Source organism: Protopterus annectens, chromosome 4.part1 (genome assembly GCF_019279795.1).
Source record: "Protopterus annectens isolate FY-2018-M chromosome 4.part1, PAN1.0, whole genome shotgun sequence".
NCBI classification, from domain to species: Eukaryota; Metazoa; Chordata; order Ceratodontiformes; family Protopteridae; genus Protopterus; species Protopterus annectens.
Genome location: NC_056734.1, coordinates 535,273,983 through 535,289,182, shown reverse-complemented (window position 1 = coordinate 535,289,182; position 15,200 = coordinate 535,273,983). Strand labels below are relative to the sequence as shown.

The 15,200-nt window shown below is 36.8% G+C and overlaps 1 protein-coding gene across 1 annotated transcript in view; it reads right to left on the bottom strand.

Annotated features, from left to right (window-relative positions):
• Positions 1 to 15,200, bottom strand: part of LOC122801246 (serine/threonine-protein phosphatase 2A regulatory subunit B'' subunit alpha-like) — a 1,986,253-nt gene that overhangs the window by 1,134,841 nt on the left and 836,212 nt on the right. The window contains exon 3 of the mRNA XM_044070799.1: positions 3,609 to 3,662. The gene's annotated coding sequence lies outside the window, so the exon portion shown is untranslated. The remainder of the gene's footprint in view (positions 1 to 3,608; positions 3,663 to 15,200) is intronic.

The following is a 15,200-nucleotide window of genomic DNA, read 5'->3' as shown; positions in this document are numbered from 1 at the left end:
TAGGTGCTATAAAACAATCAACATTTTACTTGGACTGTGTATATCAATTTATTTTTTCAATGTAACAAGCAATCAGAAGCTAGCAATTAGAGTTATGGAAAACCACAACTCTCCTTTTAAAAATATTAACTTTAAGTAGTATTGGTTAAGTACATTGACCTGGAGATGGCATAAATCATTGTAGTTTACTAAATGCGATTTAGAAAAGTATATCTGCAAACACAGACAGAAGATATAAGAGGTGTTAACGGTGCATACTCTGGGGTTTTGCAAAGACATGCCAGCCTTTTTAGAGGGATAGAAATAAAGACTATATACCAGAACAAATTCATAGTACAGAGTCCAATGAACTGGATCAATGTCACTCCAGCACTTACAAATATATCTGCGTATAATGCCATTATAAAAATCATGTGACAAACACATCTTTTTAGAATGCTTCAGTCAAAAAGAAGTTTGGATTTTTGGCTCTCTAGTGACAGTAGTAAAGTATGGGCAAAGACTAAGAAAATGTGGGATTAACTAGAGACTCATATGCTGCATTAGCCAGTGAGGGAGAGCAGAACTCGGCAGCCAATGCCAGCACACACAGTTTGGGGAGACATAGGTTTTCTGACCTGCAACAATACCAGTACACACTTGAGAGAGGTACCTGCCATGGGGGGATATTAGGCAGGGGACATATGTTTGCCTGCATGGTAGTTGCAATGGAGAGTACACATGCTCACTGGAAAGGCACAGCAGGCTATCACATCCTTAGGCATACACATTCACTGCTGCAGCAAGAGTCAGAGCCACAAAATTGATCATGGATGCTTGGATGAAGTCCATATCATGATGGCTGGCAGGCATGGGGCAACATAAAAAGGTGTTTGTCCTCGGAAAACAGCGGATCTATGCCTGGGGCAATGAGCAACTGCTGCATAACTTGGTTCATGCATAATTTATGAAATTTCATTTCCTGGATTTTGTTCTCTCTCTCATTTTTGACTAGTGGCATATTTTGTCTCAACTCTTGACTAGTTATGACAGCTGCATATCTATGGGGAAAATAGACTCTCAGAGCTACACTGAGTCATCATTTATCCTGCAATTAACAATGGGTGCTTGGCCAGCAGTTCTTATCTTAGGAAGTCCGGGTCATGATATAAGGCTACATGACAATTTTCTAAACCATTTATTGAACAAGATGATCTTATTGTGGAAACCATGGTATGAGTCTGAGGCACTGGAACATTGCTTTATTACATTACAGTATTTACTTAGAACTACTTTTTGTGGTCATGAAATGCTCTAGCCTCTGTATTTATATATCGCTACTGATTTAACTTGAAACACAAAGCCGCAAGCACCTCATCTGTCATGCAGTCTGGGGACACAGTTGCCATTATGAACTCTGGACAACTTTTGCATCGGCTTAGAAAGGTCTATGTGGAAGAAAAGTTGATTCAAGCTCAGTAAATAAAGCATGCATGATTATGGATCTTGGCTCACTCTAATGACCTGATGAACTGCATTATTACAAAATAAAACACTACTAATGCTTTGCATTTCATCAGCCTTCTGAAAATCAGATGGTTAAGGGTTCAAATATTGTGCCTTTCTCTAAAATAAGGCTGCTAGAAAAAAGAATATACAAGGACATCAAGTTTATGTTTCATGTATGTGCAGGCAGCAGTAAAAGCTGACAACTTGGAAACCAGAAACAACCAAAGTCAGGAGGTGTTCAGCCACTGACAGGTTTACCAGTAGGGCTGCACACTCCTGAGCATTGTTTGTTTGCTACAATGCCTTCTTAAATGGTCTAAGTCTACATATTTTTAATTAAAGCCTGTGTAAAAACAAAGTAGCTCTGATATAAAAAGTACAATTAGTTATGCTAAAATGACAACTTTTGCTTTGTTTTTACAAGATGTTCTGCTTTACAATGCTGAAGAAACAATGAAAGTACAACACAAATCATCTACTCTAAGAAACAAAGGTCAGAAAAGACTTGCCCTCCTGAATGTTAGTCCAAAAAAAAAAAAAAAAAGAGGAATGGCATCTATTGGACAACTGTAAGATTTTGGAGTAATCAATGCTATTATTATAAGGAGATTTGGACATAAAAGTAGACCAGCATTCTCCACTAGCTTACATACTAGGATGCCCCAAGTTTGTACCACAGTAGTCTGAGCATAACACAACGAGTATTCAATTGCTTATCCTTCTTTGAAGAAAGACACACGAGGCTCCTTATTGCATAATATAAACTTGCGGTTTCCTGGGGAAACACTGAGGCAGGCTCGGTACTGCCCGTCACCAATAGCTCTTTTTTACAGGGTACAGTGACTTTATTATTTATTTATTATATTTATTGTGGTAGTGCACTGATTTCATTGTACCATATGCAAGCACAGCCAGGGTGAACAGAATCACATAAGAAATAAGCAAATATATTTACAGATACAAGTATATGCTGCAAAACATATACATATTTAGACATGCAAAAATATGCTACAACACTTTATTCACGAAGCAGAATAGTTAAATTGCTTTTCTGCATGATATCAACATATCATCAGGATGATAGCAAACCACAGTCAAAACAGTGCCACATACCTTAAATGATAGATTTAGGAGTTCACATTGCACAGGTTATATACATCATTGTCCCCCTGATGATCCAGCAGTGGACAGGAGGAGGACATAATAGAAACGGCTAACTTAACCTGAGGCAATGGATCGCCTAAGTGAATCACAGCCGTTCTCCATAATCTAGCATTTCAGCAAAATCCGTAATTCTAATGTAAAACACCAACATGTTCCATTTATACAACACACAATGGTTGGAAGTAACATGGTGTTCTAAAGTTCCAAAAATCTGCAAGTACCACCAGGATAACAAGGCTACATACAAAGAAGTCATGAAAAAGTACCACTGCAGCAATGTTCGAAAGGTAATTCAAAGCTAAATGCAAAGTAATGAAGTATCAGTTGAGAAGATTAAATATCTATTCATCCTTGAGAAGACTAAATATCATGAAATAAGACTAAATATCATGAAATAAAGTGAAAGTAACACAGCTTCGAAGAACAAATGAACAACTAAAAGTATGACAATTCTGCACCGTGTAAAATAAACACTCATCCCAAGTCCTTTTGCAGAGATGCAGATCCTGGAAAAACATAAAAAATTCCAGAAATTATAAAATATGCAGTAAACTGATAAAGTCAATAATATATTAGGAGAAAGACATCAAACAGTTCTGCATTTTGAACAAGTCCCTTTGATTTTTTCAGAGTTGTAATAATGACCTAAGTTTTCACAGGACACCTCCTGTAAAACTGCAGCTAAATGCCTGCTTACTTCAGCAAGGAACTGATCAATGCCACTACACATAGTTTTAATTACTGGCATTTTCAACACTCATAAGTGAATACTAGGCTAACTACTCTGAAGGGCCTATTTTAAGCCTAGTCAATAACCTGAGGTCAGAATCAAACCATCATCTGAGATGAAGACACTATTCATTAGGCCAAACCCACCTCAAACTTCCACAACAATTACAGTATTTAATTTCACTGCCATGTTTTCAGACTGCAGCAAATATCTTTAAATAGCTTACCTTTCCAAAGCTTCCAGGAAGTTCTTTTCAGCAGTCATGTGTTCCAAGTGTTCACTGCAGAAAAAAATACTTTGTTATTACAGTCATTTTATGACTTGTGCTACAGATAGCCTTTTTGTTGTTTAAAATTATATTCATTTTAGAAAGATTTTAGGTGAGTAACAATAGGGAACTGAATAAGAAAATAATAGAGGCTACAAGATTTTAAAATAAGTATATCATTTACTAAAATAAAAAAACAGGCAACCTGTCTGAGCAATAACAGACTGCAAGTAGTAAACTACCACTTTTATTCAATTTACGTTTCCAAATCTTACTTTAGACATTGCTTTTTTCAGTTTCATCTAATTATATTTTTTACTACTTCATAGTCACTCAGTTACTATAAAAAAAGTTAAAACATGAAATTATATATTGACTATAGTCTACTGCTGCTTTAGTTCATCGAACACTGTTTTTTTTCCAGTGCATTGCCAGTTTACTCAAAACTGAAATGAAAGCAGTATTTACTTTAATCAGTCTTTCAAAAGTGTGTCTTACTGTCCCTGCTAACCACACGGTCTTGTAAACTAGAAATCCACTGTCTATGTCAAGTTTCAAGATGTCATGAACAAATGGTGTTAAGTATTGCAAATATTAATCTTTTCACAAAATTTAGACTGAAGTCTGACATTATTTACTCATGCCATATTTTTTATCTGTTTTTGGACCCTAAACAATTGCCTTGATTCTTCACCTTCACTCTAGTCAGCCTATCCACTTAATAGTGAGTTGACACAAGCCCATTCCTTCCTCCGGGGATTAGGATCAATGGCCTAGGAAGACCACCAATTATGTCAGGCTTATGAACTTTCCTTTTAGTCCTTAACCCTTCCCCTGGGGAGGAGGATGATGCATACACAGTAGAAGGTCTGTTACATGTCCTGTTGTACAGGCATGCTTCCAAACCCATGAGCTGAGGACTACCTCTTATGCATGTTGCCCTGTGGAGCCACTGACACACCCACATGTCATCTGTGGTCTGACATAATCCTTAGCCTCCTCAAGATCAGCAGTACAGTAGTCCAGACTCTCTGCACCAGCGCAGGTGAGCCAGCATAGGTTACTCACTTTCATCCTCCCACTAAAGCTTCTCTGGCTTCCATATCTGGCGCTGAGTCCAGGTTGTCTGAGCCACAGTTAGGGCTTTTGTCCTTCTGTGCCACAGAGCCACTAGATATGCTGTCATTTTTAACACAGAACTATACATTTTAATGTTAATATACAATAGTCAAATGGAAATAATGATAGCAGATACCAGAGAAGTGCATTAAGTGAGAAGACACAATATACCAATGGATACATGTAGGGCAGATGAGCAAGAGGTACAAAACTTTGACTCATGTAAAGGGAACTGAAAGACTGAAACAAGTGCAAGTACATCCATACAGTATGAACATAAAGACATAAGAGTCATATGATGGGGAAAATGAGAGAATGGGACTAGAGGAACCGGAGATTATTGTGCTAAATGTGAAGGAACATAAACATGGAGTCTAACAACATATGTCCTAACTCTTTGCTCTGGTCATTGGGCAAGATTGCCTGCATAAAGAAAAGGCTATTTTGAGGAATAAGTGGTCAGCCACCAGAGTCACAATTAAAGGTCACCATGCATGAGGAGTGAGACTGTATGAGACACTGTCCACTGCATACTGTACAAACGAGTGATGTTAAAAAAAAAAAAAAAGTTAATTTCTACTTCCGAAGCTGGTGTCACGGTTTTGTTGTTCTTACCCACTGGAACTGTAGTATCTGAAATGATAATCTCCAGAACAGTGTTGCAAGAGCCCTGCCAGCCACAGTAGTATGGAAAAAGAGTTATGGCAGCATTTTAAGGGCCAGGACACAGCTCAGTATGGGCCATATGACTTAATTCATAGTTTAAAAACACAGAAGGCAAGATAACAAAAAAAATGTCAAGGAAATATATTTGCTTAATCTAGAAGAGCTAGCCTGGAGAAAGGTTAAAAGGTCTGTTACTTATGATGATCAGATAATCCTTTATATCATCTAGCTGTAATATTCAGTTTGAATGATCACATCAAGATCATGCTTTTCACTGTATGCAGAGATGTTACTTATAACAAACTGGAAGACATCACTATCGTTATCAGATTTTTCAGGAATGGTACGACTTTTCAGTTACTAAGATCTGCACTGATCATTGATCGAATATGATCTGCACTGATGGATGATTATAACCCGCGGTGGTGGTGGTGCTGCAGTAGCGTTGTCACCTCACAGTAAGACGCTGTCCAGTTCGATTCTCAGCTAGAGCGTCTTCTACCTTCATTGAAGGTTGTGCATCAGGGCTGGTAACTCGGCATGTAAAAATCAACTACCAATCATTAGCGGACCGGAGCTCCGCTGTTGTGACCCCTAACCGGGAAAAGCCAAAAGACACAACAACAACTGATGGATAATTATACAGCCAATGTTCAACTTTTAAATAACAAATGTATGAGAAAAGCTAATTAATACTCCAGTTCAGATGTATACCTGCTATGTTGTACAAATTTGTTTGCATGAAACTTGAAGGGATAATTTTAGCATGCTCACATAAATGCAGAAAGCTTTCTTGAAAACTTTCTAAGTACTGCATCATTCTTTTCTCAGGCACTATACTGATCATCATGGCACCAAAAAGTCTACACCATCACAAGTTTCATGGCAAAAACAGATGAAGCTCTGACCATGACCCAGAAGTCTTATGTTCAATTACGGGGCTTGCTGACCATATGGATTAGCCATTGGGAGGGTTGGATGCTGATGTATGCTCTCCCTACTTGAGAAGATTGTTGCTATTGTCTGTACCATCTAAAAGATGCTGGAGGGCTTGGTTCCCAATGTGTGTGCTACATTAGTGAAAGTGAGAGAAATGCTCATTGACAACATGCACAGGAGTACAGATGGACATCCATGAAGCACTGTGACACACACATCCTCCTAGGAAGTAGGGTTGTTCTTCCCCATCCAAGTTAGTATTCCTTAGCATTAAAAAAATGTCCTCCCCAGTCTCTATATAATGTCCACCATATCCATAACTATTGCCTCCCATGAAGGAATGAATGGGACATTTGAGAAGAAATAACAGAAGGTCAGCACTGTAGGTAAGGGCCCCAAAATATTACAAGAAAAAAATAATAAACTCAACAAAATACAGACCAACTTCCCTTGTGAATATCAATAGTAAACTTCTAGGCTCTCTTTTAGCAGAAGGAATTAAAAATGCAATGTAGGATGCATTCACCAGAAGAGTAAAGCAGAGTGGCAGAGCCCTGCCAACAGCCAAGGCAACACAAGTTCGACTAGCGTTTTGCATGGTTCACCGCACAGGAAGTGACAATGAGTGTGCCCATTATGTGGGTAAGGAACAGTGGTTCTCACCCAGCTCATAATGACAGATCCTCAGCAGAAGATTGGATGGCCATTGTGATGCAGGAAGCTAATGATGGGAAGAAGTGGATTTGCCACAGAAGCTAGTGATGGCTGCCCCTGTTGGTGCGTGTGGGGAAGCATACATGCATGCACAGACTACATGGCACAGGCAGCTCATGTACTGATGAGGTTAGGCCAAAAAAATCAATTTGGTTTTGTGAAGGTTAGGTCAAGGCTGTAGATAGTTTTCATTCTGTGCATGATGCTTATCTTCACCTGGTCAAGATTTCTGAAACTATTATCCATGCTGGTATTATTAAAAAATTGGACACAATTAATATAACTCCGTACATTGCATGCTTGATTGCAAACTGACAATGCAAAGAACTGTAAAAACTGTTAGTACCTTCTCTGAATGTAAAATTGTTACAGGTGGGTTAACCGTGATCAGTTCAGGGCCCTCTCCTATTTGCCATTTATTTTGCAGATATTCATGTCACTACCTTAAATGTGTGGTTGACCAAGTTTGCTAATGACTGCAGCCTAGGCACTGTTATCAGCTCATGCACTGATGCAAAGCTGCTCCAGGAAGGGCTGAAATATGCACATATCTGGTGTTCTGAAAACAGTCATAAGCTTAATGCAAAAACCTGCAGCACAGTGATGATTAGCAAAAGAGCTACTCTTCAGATATGAGACCTGGGTACTTATCCAAACAAGTCTCTCTCATTCAACCATGTTTTCATCACAGTTAGAAAAGCCTTCAATTGAACTAGTTATTTTCCTACAGAATATTTTCAAGATGTAAATGTCATCTTACCACTCTACCCTTCCATATCAGACCCATCATTGAATACAATACCCCATTTTACATGTATAAATCCAAGCAGATTGGTCAGGTGGACTTCTGATGGAAACACAATTCTCAGTTCCACAATATCCATTCCTATGAGATCTAAAGGTCGAAGACTTCATGGTGAATAATTCTACCCTTTGATATTAATTAAGTGTGTCTTTGAAGGTGGCTGACTTTTAATTAAATTAATATGGTAAACACAATGAAGAAATACTTATCCAAATGCTATTCTGTTACTGGGTACATAAATAAACTTTGGCTTAAAATTTAGCATTGTAAACTTTCAGTATAAAGATACTCAGTCAAATGAGTTTTCAGTATTTATGAAAATTAGGTATTGTGGTGTCAGTCTAATGAAATTCAGTATTTTGAGTTTTCAGTCATGTGAAGTAGACCCCTCAAAATGCTTTACTACCTTACTATATACCAGTTGATGTTAGTATAAAATTCTTATCTCAGGCCTACAAAATTAGTCATTTTATACCAACACAGATGACAAGTGGTCAGCTTGTATAGCACAGGGAGAAAATATTACACAATGAGAAAATATTACATAGGTAGTTTGTAATAATATGCTTGCGCCTCCTGGATGGGAACACCTATTCTTCAGGACATTAAGTTTCAAGACTGGCTATATTAAATTAATGTAGCATTAAGTGCTTATTTACTGATAATGCTCATCTCTCCAGAAAATAAGTTTACTCTAAAAATTGTGTCTCAACTCACCAAGTATTATATAATTAAATAAGACAACTTTTCAGACTAAAATGATATCAGGATACATTGCTGCAGTCTCTAAAGCAATAAAGCTTTCAAACAAAGTTACAATGAAAAGATTGGTGATCAATTTGGCTATCAGCTTTGGAAACGTTCTTAAAAGCACAGAAAACACATATTAGAGATCAATCATATGATCATAGCCTATCAAATAGTTTTTATAAGTTTAGTTTCACCACCTACATTATTTGTCTTTACCCTTCATGCACACATGGTACCACTGATTCAAGTTATTTTTTTTTTATCTGTAAACACTGACCTCACCACAGTGGCAAAAAGTCTGCATTACTGAGGGATTCAGTATATTCTTTTGTTTTCCTTTATTTTTTTTAAACAAAAAACATCTTTATTAATAAATTATCACGTATGACATAAGCAATCTTTCATTTATATAAATGAAAATAAACCATCCTGACACAATTTCAGTAGCAAACATTATACATTACAAACCATGCGGAAAACTGTAGCTGCAAACATTATACATCACTTATAATATATCCAGTCATTGTCAGTCAAACATTACATAGCTCATTCAAATCCCACATTCTTTTAAACCTCATTCCTCATTTGCATGTATTTTTTTTTTTTTTACAAGAAACATCTTTATTAAATTAGCTTGTGTGACACCGACAATCTTAAACTTATATAAATGAAAATAAATCACAGCTCCACAATCTCAGTTGCAAACATTAGACTTTACAAACCGTGCCAGCACAACTGTAGCTGCAAGGATTATACATCACTTATAATATATCCAGTAATTGTCAGTCGACCATTATATAGCTCATTCAGATCCTGCCTTCTTTTAAGCATTGTTCCTCCCCTGCATGTAGTGGTCACACATTTCCCATTTTTCTTCCTGTGTAATTTACTCCTACCCTTTTCTAAAGATCCCAGTTCCAGTTGTTTTATCTCTGTTAATATCTTTGTTACTTATAGTAACGTTGGTTTAGACTTTGATTTCCATTTTCTAGTTATTGCTTTTTGGCAGCCACCATAAATTACACTCAGGAAGACCTTACTATATGTCTAGGCAATTCCAACTCTGTATCATAGCTCAAAAAAATCATTTCCCAAGTTATTCCAATTTGCTTATCCAGCATTTCCGACAGAGCAGTCTGCAGGGAATCTTTAAAGTCAGCAAACCTTCAATATCATATCATCATCTCACTATCCTGTTATCACTCACAGATAATATGTTCCCAGTTACCACTTTCTTCCCCATCACATCTCCAACATTTGCTGTCTACCTGAGGAAATATTCTTTGGAGCCTGCTTGGGGTATAAAAATATCTATGTAAATACTTCCAGGCAAAGATCCTAAATCTTCTAGATTTTGTTGCATATTTGGGAGACATACCATTGTTTCCCTGTGAATTCCTTATCCAATATATCTTCCCAATTCTTCCTAACCTCATGATTGATTCTTACAGTTATCATGAAATATTTTATATGCTCTACTAATTATGCCTTTCTTAATGACCACTTCTGTTCTAGATTCTACTAAGAACTCTACCAGTGCTGGTCTTTCATTTAGGACCCCTGTTTTATTTGTCTTTGCCTGTAGTCTGACATCATTCCTCGATATGGAAGGCATCTCTAACCTGCAGTCCAAATAAGCTGTTGGCATCTTCTCATTCTATTACCTTCCCCTCTCTAGTTATTTGCTCCCAATACCTTGGTTCCTTTGCCAATATACTCCCTCCTCCTCTTGGCTGTTGCCTGTATCCCTAATTACAGTCATCACTATCCTTTCTTTTGTGGAATGTGATTATACTTCATTTGTTGACCAACATGGCTAAAACTTCTGTTTTTCAGCATAAAAATCCATAATGTAACACACAGTTCATTAATTACATATAGACAAAAACATTTTAAAATGAGTGCAGGAAATCACTAAGTACAATAACTGTTATTCCAACATAAATACTACAGTAAGTGATTCTGTTTCAATAAACATTTTAGAACAAGTCTTCATCAAACTATACCATATAGAACAACAGGAAGGACATAATTTCTCCATTACATTTGCCAGAAATTCAATTGGCTCAGTTGAATAGTGAGTGACAATCCAGGAGGCAGAAGTTGTGCTGTAACCATTTTTATTTAGTCAGTTAGTACTTGTGTTTGATTGCCTCAAAGAGTTATTGCTTCTCTTGATCTGTGAGTTTGTTTTTATCATTGCTTCACCGGTTACTTTTTGCATACCTTAGGCTATAGCAAACCTGGCCTAGTAACTGTTTGGGGCAGAATTTAGTTGGGAAGTATTTAGCTGGTCAGTTTTTTCTGCAAGCCATCTGTCTTTTGAAACAATTCTGCAAACTGAACCATGCCCACACATTTAATTTATCAAACTATCATTCCTTTTTAGTAAATAATTATGTCCATTTAATTTTAAAAGCATGTAGCTGATTATTTACTTATTTACTAACTGACAAAAGGATACTTACTGAGGTTTGCTGGGCTTTGTCTGACTATAAAGGATAACTATTTTCTCCTAGAATTTATTGTGTGTATGTGTATGAAAGCAGTAATTTAATTACCCTATTACTACTGTGAGTAATCTAGCACTGCCAGGTACCGAATGTGGAGGAAAGAAGGGAAGGGCCAAGGAAGCTTACAATTCTACACCTTGATGGTTTGGTGTAGAGACTCTTTTGGGTTTGGTTGGTGTGTGACTTTAAGCTATGGCACTAGAGCATGCCCTTTAAGCCAAACTTCATCAATCACAGCTATTGGTTTTGATTTGTACTCACATATATTTATATTTTATTCTTTTGGTTGTTGTTTACCAATGTTTATTACTGGTAAGTGAAACAGACAAAGGCTCTAATCCCTGCATCTTAAATACTGGTACTACTGGGCTGAATCATTAAATAGTATCACTTGTGACTTCCATACCCATAAATAGACAAACAGACAGAGAGGTACTGTAGTCTTTCTTCCAAGCAAATGTCTACTTATGATCACAGCTTTAAAACGGTCCATTGGTTTGTACTACAACATTTCCCTTCTTAGGTCTTTACAATAAAAGTACATTTGGCAAACTGAAATTAAAACTACTAACACAATAAAATAGGTTAAGAAAAACATTCTTCCTCTTTCACATGAGCTACGTCATAGAAGTGAGAAAGTCACAGATATTTTAAACTTGGAAGACTTGGAAAGAGGAAAGTACTATTGTAATCTATACAGCTCATAACTGGAGACCTACAAGTTCAATGTAATCATACATTTGCCTCAGGAAAAAAGAAGCTTTATGACTGTGTGCAGACATTTCAACAGTTTTATGTCTTTTCTTACTTCAGCACATAGTTGTAGTTCTAGGCTACAGATAACTGAATTAATAATGGATATATTTCTTTCGTTCTTATTTCATACATTAAAACTATTGCAAGTTATATCTGAGCTTTGTTTTATCTTTAATGTTTCTTGTGGCTCTGAAAATATGTAACATTTTTTCTGTAAAACAAAAGAAAAAAGAGAAGAAGGGAAAAGAAATCTATGAAACTTGCACCAGAACGGTAAATGTAACTTCCGAGTTTTCCAGTTTCAGGAAGGACCTAAACACTTGTATATAATGAACTTACTCAAAACTTTAGAGTCAGAACAAATAAGGGCCATAAAATGTAATTACAAGACTCTTCAAAGAAAGAAGAAATTAGTATTATATGGAAACCTTCTCGTTGTATGTGCAATCTCTGAGGGCGGGAAAAACTGTTTGCTCTCTAGTTCATCCTTCTTCTCTTTTGTAAAGAAGAACCGATGCAATTTGATGTAATGTATTTACACTTGTTTTTCTGCAGGAACAGAATGGCGAGCTGAGATGTATATATGTGGAACAGTAGCCAGTGTAAAATCACCTAGTCTTGGCTTGGGAAATATTGATGACATATCTGTGAAGCTTTGCTTTTGAATTGCTTGAATTCTGTCTTGTATTACTTTACTAATTTTTGTTGCAGTCTTTCTTCATTAAAAGGCGGATGGGCTATTTATTTAGCTATAGATCAGAATTTTCCTTAAATATTCTATCTGTACAACTATTATTTTTATACTCACTGTGCATTACCTTGACATTTGCATATTTGATCTGTAACAGAACCATTTTTTTAATTGTCTAAGTAGTTTCATTTGTTTTCACTTTTAAGATCTTGCGGCATGTTCTAGTTAAGTTTATGCAGTTATTTATTTCCTGAGAACGGGGTGTTATTATTTAGAACTGTAGGTTAGCAAAACCAGAAGACAGAGTATTTAAGCATGCTAACTGTGAAATACAGTTGGTGCTTAGCTATATCTGCAGTCAGCAGTACCATGCTAGGATGAAATCTGCACAGAACTGAACTATTTTGACAGCCTTCCCTAAGAACTGCATGTGTGTGTCTGTGTGAAAAGAATGTATTTGAAATGCAATTATTGTGACAGAAGGGTACTGACAGATACTGTCGTTCACAGACAAACTGGTGAAATAGGGGCCTGGGATAGCTAGTACAAAGAAGGCCAAAGAAGTAGCTCTGTAAGTAGTCATGGTCTTTGTAGGGAGCTCATACTCAGGACATCACATATCCCTTTTTCTGCTTTTGAGGCTCGGTTACATTTCATGCATTGGGTATTGAATCAGACTTGTGTGAATTTGTTTTTATTTTATTTTTTACTTTAAACTACTGGGTACCAGTACCGGATACCCATCAGAACCATTCAGGTAACAGAGTGCATACAAGGACAAGTTTCTTATACCTCTAAAATCTAGGTAGTATACTGGTTGGCAGTGGTGGGATTCAAACCCCCCTCTGATCACAGTCTGACCTTCACATATAGGTGGGAAGTGGTGCTGCTGATAAGGATTAAACTGTGCTTATTGCTATCAGAACAAATAGTGATTTCACAGTTTGTGCAGAATGACAATACTACAACGTGGTTTACAGCATATATCACCTATATAACTCTTAAGTGTTACAAGAGCTGAATGTAATAAAATGTAACAGCATATCACAGCAGCACATTCCTCTATAATTAATGCTCAGAACTTGGCATGTTGGCTATTTGGTAACTCTAGATGGTAACCATTTGAAATGTTGGAAAATGCCAGAGTGAGTCCTGAAACACAGACATTAAATAGCTAGAAAAAAAATGACTTACATACACTACGTCTGAGATATTCATCTCCCGGGATATTTCCTTTTCTGTGAGGTATGGCAATCTTGGATTTGGTATATACAAATTTGTGGGTGTGGGTGTGGGGGGCTTAACCCCAGAGCAAAGTCTGATATTCACTCTTCTCCTGAGGGACATTACAAGTTCTGACATTTCAATAGTAAGCCGCTCTCCAAACATTTTTGTAAATTTCACATTGATTCATAAGTGCTGGAATGGTTCATGTTAACATAATAATCTCTGATGATGTTTTGAAGATTAATTCATACTTCTGAATTTCCAGGAACTTAGTAAATGTACTAAAACTTGAAAACAAAATCAGAATTCTGAAAACATGGTAAATTACTTCCACTGTTCTGCAAGACTGTATTGGGCAAGCAAGAATCAGCACTCAATCTGTCAGGAGTAAAAAAAATGGCTCTGTCTTTCTAGCCACATGCCATTAAGGTCCCCAAAAAATGTCAGCACATTATCACATAAATGTAAATAATGTTAACTTGGGGGGTTGTTCCCACATCACTGTTGCTACTGATTAGTTTACTTGTAATTTTTGCTTGTGATTGTCCTCATTAAAGCTTGTTTGTCACATCAGCATATATTGAAATGCCATCTTATGAGTTATGTCTTTTAGTAGCTTACTTCAGCGAAGTATTCAGAATACACCATACTGAGCTGTACTCTGCAAGGTCGTCCTTTCTCTTCCGTCTAAACTAGATTCTCACATTGGCTTACATATGTAATTCGGGACTGATTTTCATTTTCTATAACTAGCTCATGGCTTCATTTTTTTGTAATTCAGTCCACCTACCTGTACAACAATAACGGATATATTTATCTATACATATATGTGTGTGTATGTGTGTGTGTCAGCACAAAGGACCACAGCTGCATCTGGTTTTATTATAATATATAGATTTAACAAGCTCCTTAGCATGGAAGCCTTATCACTCCCAAACATTTTCAGCGTTTGTGTTACTTTACTGAGGCTGGATACGATCAAATGCAACTGCCTTTACCATTCAAATTTATGTTTAAAAGTTCACAGACAAAGGTAACAAGTCAAGTAAGGAAGCAAAGAAAATCATTAAATTAATTTTAAACATACACAGTCAGTGCATTGGTAAAATAGAAGCAAGGGCACAAAAAAATGAGTACTTGTTCAATAACTGATAGACCTAAGCTGAATTGGGGGGGGGGGCTCAAGGGATTTAAACAGCCAAGAGTTAATGGTATGAAAGCAAGGGGACCCCATCACTTAGAATGCAGTAGTCATTATAGCAGCATAAACTACAGATCAGTAAATTATGGTGGGAAAGAAAATGGTTGCTGGACTTGACAGATAGAGCAGTCACAGAAACACGCTTGTAGGACAGGATCTACTGAGTGCA